At 42.7% G+C, this 9,255-nt stretch overlaps 1 long non-coding RNA gene across 1 annotated transcript; it reads left to right on the forward strand.

Annotated features, from left to right (window-relative positions):
- The first annotated feature begins 1,140 nt into the window (after positions 1-1,140).
- Positions 1,141-2,398, forward strand: LOC306999250. The gene is made up of 3 exons (XR_013797793.1): positions 1,141-1,452; positions 1,855-2,071; positions 2,319-2,398. It is a non-coding gene; the product is annotated as an uncharacterized lncRNA (long non-coding RNA).
- Positions 2,399-9,255: the final 6,857 nt, after the last annotated feature.

A 9,255-nucleotide genomic window follows, 5' to 3' on the forward strand; every position in this document is an offset into this window, starting at 1 on the left:
CTAGATCCTCCAGTGATGATGTCCTGGCCTGACGGTAGCAGAGTTGAGCGGATCATCATCACATGGTTTGTTGTGTTCTAGATCCTCCAATGCTGATGCTTTGGCCTGACCGTAGCAGAGTTGAGCTGATCATCGTCACATGGTTTGTTGTGTTCTAGATCCTCCAGTGCTGATGCCCTGTCCTGACCGTAGCAGAGTTTAGCGGATCATCGTCACATGGTTTGTTGTGTTCTAGATCCTCCAGTTCTGATGCCCTGGCCTGACCGTAGCAGAGTTGAGCGGATCATCGTCACATGGTTTGTTGTGTTCTAGATCCTCCAGTGCTGATTCCCTGGCCTGACCGTAGCAGAGTTGAGCTGATCATCGTCACATGGTTTGTTGTGTTCTAGATCCTCCAGTGCTGATGCCCTTGCCTGACCGTAGCAGAGTTGGGCGGATCATCATCACATGGTTTGTTGTGTTCTAGATCCTCCAGTGCTGATGCCCTGGCCTGACCTTTGCAGAGTTGGGCGGATCATCGTCACATGGTTTGTTGTGTTCTAGATCCTCCAGTGCTGATGCCCTGGCCTGACCGTAGCAGAGTTGGGCGGATCATCATCACATGGTTTGTTGTGTTCTAGATCCTCCAGTGATGATGTCCTGGCCTGACGGTAGCAGAGTTGAGCTGATCATCGTCACATGGTTTGTTGTGTTCTAGATCCTCCAATGCTGATGCCCTGGCCTGACCGTACCAGAGTTGGGCGGATCATCATCACATGGTTTGTTGTGTTCTAGATCCTCCATTGCTGATGCCCTGGCCTGACCGTAGCAGAGTTGGGCGGATCATCGTCACTTGGTTTGTTGTGTTCTAGATCCTCCAGTGCTGATGCCATGGCCTGACCGTAGCAGAGTTGAGCTGATCATCGTCACATGGTTTGTTGTGTTCTTGATCCTCCAGTGCTGATGCCCTGGCCTGACCGTAGCAGAGTTGAGCTGACCATCGTCACATGGTTTGTTGTGTTCTAGATCCTCCAGTTTTGATGCCCTGGCCTGACGGTAGCAGAGTTGAGCTGACCATCGTCACATGGTTTGTTGTGTTCTAGATCCTCCAATGCTGATGCCCTGGCCTGACCATAGCAGAGTTGAGCTGATCATCGTCACATGGTTTGTTGTGTTCTAGATCCTCCAGTGCTGATGCCCTGGCCTGACCGTAGCAGAGTTGAGCTGATCATCGTCACATGGTTTGTTGTGTTCTAGATCCTCCAGTGCTGATGCCCTGGCCTGAGCCGTAGCAGAGTTGAGCTGATCATCATCACATGGTTTGTTGTGTTCTAGATCCTCCAGTGCTGATGCCCTGGCCTGACCGTAGCAGAGTTGAGCTGATCATCGTCACATGGTTTGTTGTGTTCTAGATCCTCCAGTGCTGATGCCCTGGCCTGACCGTAGCAGAGTTGAGCTGATCATCATCACATGGTTTGTTGTGTTCTAGATCCTCCAGTTTTGATGCCCTGGCCTGACGGTAGCAGAGTTGAGCTGACCATCGTCACATGGTTTGTTGTGTTCTAGATCCTCCAATGCTGATGCCCTGGCCTGACCATAGCAGAGTTGAGCTGATCATCGTCACATGGTTTGTTGTGTTCTAGATCCTCCAGTGCTGATGCCCTGGCCTGACCGTAGCAGAGTTGAGCTGATCATCGTCACATGGTTTGTTGTGTTCTAGATCCTCCAATGCTGATGCCCTGGCCTGACCGTAGCAGAGTTGAGCTGATCATCGTCACATGGTTTGTTGTGTTCTAGATCCTCCAGTGCTGATGCCCTGGCCTGAGCCGTAGCAGAGTTGAGCTGATCATCATCACATGGTTTGTTGTGTTCTAGATCCTCCAGTGCTGATGCCCTGGCCTGACCGTAGCAGAGATGAGCTGACCATCGTCACATGGTTTGTTGTGTTCTAGATCCTCCAGTGCTGATGCCCTGGCCTGAGCCGTAGCAGAGTTGAGCTGATCATCGTCACATGGTTTGTTGTGTTCTAGATCCTCCAGTGCTGATGCCCTGGCCTGAGCCGTAGCAGAGTTGAGCTGATCATCGTCACATGGTTTGTTGTGTTCTAGATCCTCCAGTGCTGATGCCCTGGCCTGACCGTAGCAGAGTTGGGCGGATCATCGTCACATGGTTTGTTGTGTTCTAGATCCTCCAGTTTTGATGCCCTGGCCTGACGGTAGCAGAGTTGAGCTGACCATCGTCACATGGTTTGTTGTGTTCTAGATCCTCCAATGCTGATGCCCTGGCCTGACCATAGCAGAGTTGAGCTGATTATCGTCACATGGTTTGTTGTGTTCTAGATCCTCCAGTGCTGATGCCCTGGCCTGACCGTAGCAGAGTTGAGCTGATCATCGTCACATGGTTTGTTGTGTTCTAGATCCTCCAATGCTGATGCCCTGGCCTGACCGTAGCAGAGTTGAGCTGATCATCGTCACATGGTTTGTTGTGTTCTAGATCCTCCAATGCTGATGCCCTGGCCTGACCATAGCAGAGTTGGGCGGATCATCATCACATGGTTTGTTGTGTTCTAGATCCTCCAGTGCTGATGCCCTGGCCTGAGCCGTAGCAGAGTTGAGCTGATCATCATCACATGGTTTGTTGTGTTCTAGATCCTCCAGTGCTGATGCCCTGGCCTGACCGTAGCAGAGATGAGCTGACCATCGTCACATGGTTTGTTGTGTTCTAGATCCTCCAGTGCTGATGCCCTGGCCTGAGCCGTAGCAGAGTTGAGCTGATCATCGTCACATGGTTTGTTGTGTTCTAGATCCTCCAGTGCTGATGCCCTGGCCTGAGCCGTAGCAGAGTTGAGCTGATCATCGTCACATGGTTTGTTGTGTTCTAGATCCTCCAGTGCTGATGCCCTGGCCTGACCGTAGCAGAGTTGAGCTGATCATCGTCACATGGTTTGTTGTGTTCTAGATCCTCCAGTGCTGATGCCCTGTCCTGACCGTAGCAGAGTTGAGCGGATCATCATCACATGGTTTGTTGTGTTCTAGATCCTCCAGTGCTGATGCCCTGGCCTGAGCCGTAGCAGAGTTGAGCTGATCATCGTCACATGGTTTGTTGTGTTCTAGATCCTCCAGTGCTGATGCCCTGGCCTGAGCCGTAGCAGAGTTGAGCTGATCATCGTCACATGGTTTGTTGTGTTCTAGATCCTCCAGTGCTGATGCCCTGGCCTGACCGTAGCAGAGTTGAGCTGATCATCGTCACATGGTTTGTTGTGTTCTAGATCCTCCAGTGCTGATGCTCTGGCCTGACCGTAGCAGAGTCTGGCACATCATCGTCTCTAAGCCGCTATCAACCTGATGATTAGTAAGTAAAACTTCAAACATACACTAATGTCAAACACACTAATTGTGTTGGTACACAGTTTTATGTTTTGAAAGAAGTCTCTTATGTTCACAAAGACAGAATTAAAAAAATACATTATTGTGAAATAATATACAACATTTTAAATAACTGTTTTCTATGTGAATATATTGTAAAATGTAATTAATTCCTGTGATCAAAGCTGAATTTTCAGCATCACAGCTTCATATGATCCTTCAGAAATCAGTATAATATGATGATTTGATGCTCAAGAAACATTTATGATTATTACCAGTGTTGAAAACAGTTGTGCTGCTTCATATTTGTGTGTTTTTCAGGATTATTTGATGAATAGAAAGTAAAAAAACAACAACAACAGCAGTTATTTGAAACAGAAATCCGTACTCTCTCTTTTCAATCCCTCCAGAAAAACGCGATTATGCGGTCGCATGATTCAATGCATAATCAGCCAAAGTCCGCATATTTATGCGGGGGGCGCATTTTTCCAAATACGCCGCACTTTCGCCGCATAAATTGCAGATTTCCGCGCGCAAAATATGCGGGCTTGCATGATTTCATAATCCCCGCATTTTCGTTGCAAAAAGTCACATATATCTTAGCAGAAAGTTGAAAAATGTTGCGTTTACTTCACATAAGCGCAGCCATTTGCCCTGTTGCCATGGGAACGTTAGTGAGGGCAAATTATTTTGCACTCCGTGCAACTGTGTGTTGGACCACAGGCGGAAGTCGACGCTGGACAACCACTTTGCCACTTTTGTCATTTTTATAGAAGTTGTAGCATATTCATTTTGTAAAGCTACAGAACTTGTTCGACTCATCAATGTTTTGTAAGTTTGAGCCATGTGTTTATTAAGGTCTGAAATAAAACAAGATGAGAACTTAAATATTCCCAGCACTTTATGTGAGGTAGTATGCTTGCTTATCGTAGGAAGTAATAAGAAATGACTCTTTACATTAAAGTAGTAGCCTAGTGAATAGGGTGTTGGGGAATTATTTTTTTCTCTCTCTTTTTCATCAAACCGCAGTTTTTGCAAGTTCCTGCAATTTTTGCAAGTTCCCGCAATTTCATCGCATAAAATTGCATAAATATCCCGCATATTCCACCGCATTTTTTAAGAAAACGTGCCGCATAATCAAGGATTTTTGCCCGCAACAATCACAAAAAAACTTTTTGGAGGGACTGTCTTTTGGTCAATTTAATGCATCCTTGCTGAATAAAAATATGATTTTTTTTTTTTTTAAATAAATCTTGGTGGTTTTAAAAAATGGTTTAAACTGTTACGATGGTTTACACAAAAACATTAATCAGCACAACTGTTTTCAACATTGATAATAATCAGAAATGTTTAAGATGTTTACATTGTAAGAATGTTTAGTATTCAAATATAAAAACGCTGACTCGTTTGGTCATGTTTTCTCATTAAATCAGATAATTTCCTATTCATTCAACAGAATTTGAGGGAATACTAATATGGTGGCTTCACTTCACACGACGTCATGAGCAATCAAGTAATTTAGATCAGTGAGTGCCCAGCATATCAAAGTCCACTAAAGGAGATTTCTCGCATTTACCCCTTTAACCCTTTAGAACCTGAAGCTAAAATGGGTGTTTTTCACATATTTTGATTTTTTGACTGTAAAATTCTAAAACAATGTGCTATCTTCATGTGCAAGGTGTCATCTTTTTCAGAAAAAGATTAGCTTTCAACAAATTACAGTTATTGACCATTATTGTGTGTGGTGAGTTTGTAAATAGAATTTAAATAGACAAAAATAAAAAAAACGAGAATAAATTTTCCGATTTTTATTTAGAAAAACACAGAAAAATCACGAACGAAAGAAACTAACACTTTAAAGTTGAAAAATTAAGTATAATACAACTATACAAGTCTATTTTGTGACATTGGGTTGCACAGTTTTCATTTAGGACACTTTTTTTCATACACCGCACACATACAAATGCGTCCATTCATATTGGCACGCGCACATACACATGCATACAACACATGTAAAGATACGTGAAAAAGTAACGGCCATCCGCCTCCCAAGTTTCATTAAAAATCATCCCAATCCCCTCTTCTGCTGTCACAATGAATACAATGAATACAGCTCGCTGATCTGTGTCGGCGACGACACATTCGGTTCTAAAGGGTTAACTATGAAGATAAAAGAGTAGCAAGACTCGAGAGCATGAACAATAAATACTTGTGTGCTAAAATCTACACTCACAGCTCCAATGTGAAAACCTGTAAAATACAAATCTGAAGTTGAACGCTGAGATCTGCACTCGCAGACAATAGTCACACACCTGTATTCTGAATCTGAATCTGCAGACAATAGTCACACACCTGTATTCTGAATCTGCAGACAATAGTCACACACCTGTATTCTGAATCTGCAGACAATAGTCACACACCTGTATTCTGAATCTGAATCTGCAGACAATAGTCACACACCTGTATTCTGAATCTGCAGACAATAGTCACACACCTGTATTCTGAATCTGCAGACAATAGTCACACACCTGTATTCTGAATCTGAATCTGCAGACAATAGTCTAACACCTGTATTCTGAATCTGAATCTGCAGACAATAGTCTAACACCTGTATTCTGAATCTGAATCTGCAGACAATAGTCACACACCTGTATTCTGAATCTGAATCTGCAGACAATAGTCTAACACCTGTATTCTGAATCTGAATCTGCAGACAATAGTCACACACCTGTATTCTGAATCTGCAGACAATAGTCACACACCTGTATTCTGAATCTGCAGACAATAGTCACACACCTGTATTCTGAATCTGAATCTGCAGACAATAGTCACACACCTGTATTCTGAATCTGCAGACAATAGTCACACACCTGTATTCTGAATCTGCAGACAATTGTCTAACACCTGTATTCTGAATCTGAATCTGCAGACAATAGTCACACACCTGTATTCTGAATCTGAATCTGCAGACAATAGTCACACACCTGTATTCTGAATCTGCAGACAATTGTCTAACACCTGTATTCTGAATCTGCAGACAATAGTCACACACCTGTATTCTGAATCTGCAGACAATTGTCTAACACCTGTATTCTGAATCTGCAGACAATAGTCTAACACCTGTATTCTGAATCTGAATCTGCAGACAATAGTCACACACCTGTATTCTGAATCTGCAGACAATAGTCACACACCTGTATTCTGAATCTGCAGACAATAGTCACACACCTGTATTCTGAATCTGCAGACAATAGTCTAACACCTGTATTCTGAATCTGCAGACAATAGTCACACACCTGTATTCTGAATCTGCAGACAATAGTCACACACCTGTATTCTGAATCTGCAGACAATAGTCACACACCTGTATTCTGAATCTGCAGACAATAGTCTAACACCTGTATTCTGAATCTGCAGACAATTGTCTAACACCTGTATTCTGAATCTGCAGACAATAGTCACACACCTGTATTCTGAATCTGAATCTGCAGACAATAGTCACACACCTGTATTCTGAATCTGCAGACAATTGTCTAACACCTGTATTCTGAATCTGCAGACAATAGTCACACACCTGTATTCTGAATCTGCAGACAATAGTCACACACCTGTATTCTGAATCTGCAGACAATTGTCTAACACCTGTATTCTGAATCTGCAGACAATAGTCTAACACCTGTATTCTGAATCTGAATCTGCAGACAATAGTCACACACCTGTATTCTGAATCTGCAGACAATAGTCACACACCTGTATTCTGAATCTGCAGACAATAGTCTAACACCTGTATTCTGAATCTGCAGACAATAGTCACACACCTGTATTCTGAATCTGCAGACAATAGTCACACACCTGTATTCTGAATCTGCAGACAATAGTCACACACCTGTATTCTGAATCTGCAGACAATAGTCACACACCTGTATTCTGAATCTGCAGACAATAGTCACACACCTGTATTCTGAATCTGCAGACAATAGTCTAACACCTGTATTCTGAATCTGCAGACAATTGTCTAACACCTGTATTCTGAATCTGCAGACAATAGTCACACACCTGTATTCTGAATCTGAATCTGCAGACAATAGTCACACACCTGTATTCTGAATCTGCAGACAATTGTCTAACACCTGTATTCTGAATCTGCAGACAATAGTCACACACCTGTATTCTGAATCTGCAGACAATAGTCACACACCTGTATTCTGAATCTGAATCTGCAGACAATAGTCTAACACCTGTATTCTGAATCTGCAGACAATAGTCACACACCTGTATTCTGAATCTGCAGACAATTGTCTAACACCTGTATTCTGAATCTGCAGACAATAGTCTAACACCTGTATTCTGAATCTGCAGACAATAGTCTAACACCTGTATTCTGAATCTGAATCTGCAGACAATAGTCACACACCTGTATTCTGAATCTGCAGACAATAGTCTAACACCTGTATTCTGAATCTGCAGACAATAGTCACACACCTGTATTCTGAATCTGAATCTGCAGACAATAGTCACACACCTGTATTCTGAATCTGCAGACAATAGTCTAACACCTGTATTCTGAATCTGAATCTGCAGACAATAGTCACACACCTGTATTCTGAATCTGCAGACAATAGTCACACACCTGTATTCTGAATCTGAATCTGCAGACAATAGTCACACACCTGTATTCTGAATCTGCAGACAATAGTCTAACACCTGTATTCTGAATCTGCAGACAATAGTCACACACCTGTATTCTGAATCTGCAGACAATAGTCACACACCTGTATTCTGAATCTGCAGACAATAGTCACACACCTGTATTCTGAATCTGCAGACAATTGTCTAACACCTGTATTCTGAATCTGCAGACAATAGTCTAACACCTGTATTCTGAATCTGCAGACAATAGTCTAACACCTGTATTCTGAATCTGCAGACAATAGTCACACACCTGTATTCTGAATCTGCAGACAATAGTCACACACCTGTATTCTGAATCTGCAGACAATTGTCTAACACCTGTATTCTGAATCTGCAGACAATAGTCTAACACCTGTATTCTGAATCTGCAGACAATAGTCACACACCTGTATTCTGAATCTGCAGACAATAGTCACACACCTGTATTCTAAATCTGAATCTGCAGACAATAGTCACACACCTGTATTCTGAATCTGAATCTGCAGACAATAGTCACACACCTGTATTCTGAATCTGAATCTCCAGACAATAGTCACACACATTTATACTGAATCTGAATCTGCAGACAATAGTCACACACCTGTATTCTGAATCTGAATCTGCAGACAATAGTCACACACCTGTATTCTGAATCTGAATCTGCAGACAATAGTCACACACCTGTATTCTGAATCTGCAGACAATAGTCACACACCTGTATTCTGAATCTGAATCTGCAGACAATAGTCACACACCTGTATTCTGAATCTGAATCTGCAGACAATAGTCACACACCTGTATTCTGAATCTGAATCTCCAGACAATAGTCACACACATTTATACTGAATCTGAATCTGCAGACAATAGTCACACACCTGTATTCTGAATCTGAATCTGCAGACAATAGTCACACACCTGTATTCTGAATCTGAATCTGCAGACAATAGTCTAACACCTGTATTCTGAATCTGCAGACAATAGTCACACACCTGTATTCTGAATCTGAATCTGCAGACAATAGTCACACACCTGTATTCTGAATCTGCAGACAATAGTCACACACCTGTATTCTGAATCTGAATCTGCAGACAATAGTCACACACCTGTATTCTGAATCTGAATCTGCAGACAATAGTCTAACACCTGTATTCTGAATCTGCAGACAATAGTCACACACCTGTATTCTGAATCTGCAGACAATAGTCACACACCTGTATTCTGAATCTGAATCTGCAGACAA

Source organism: Phoxinus phoxinus (genome assembly GCF_949152265.1).
Source record: "Phoxinus phoxinus genome assembly, chromosome: 5".
Taxonomy (NCBI): Eukaryota; Metazoa; Chordata; class Actinopteri; order Cypriniformes; family Leuciscidae; genus Phoxinus; species Phoxinus phoxinus.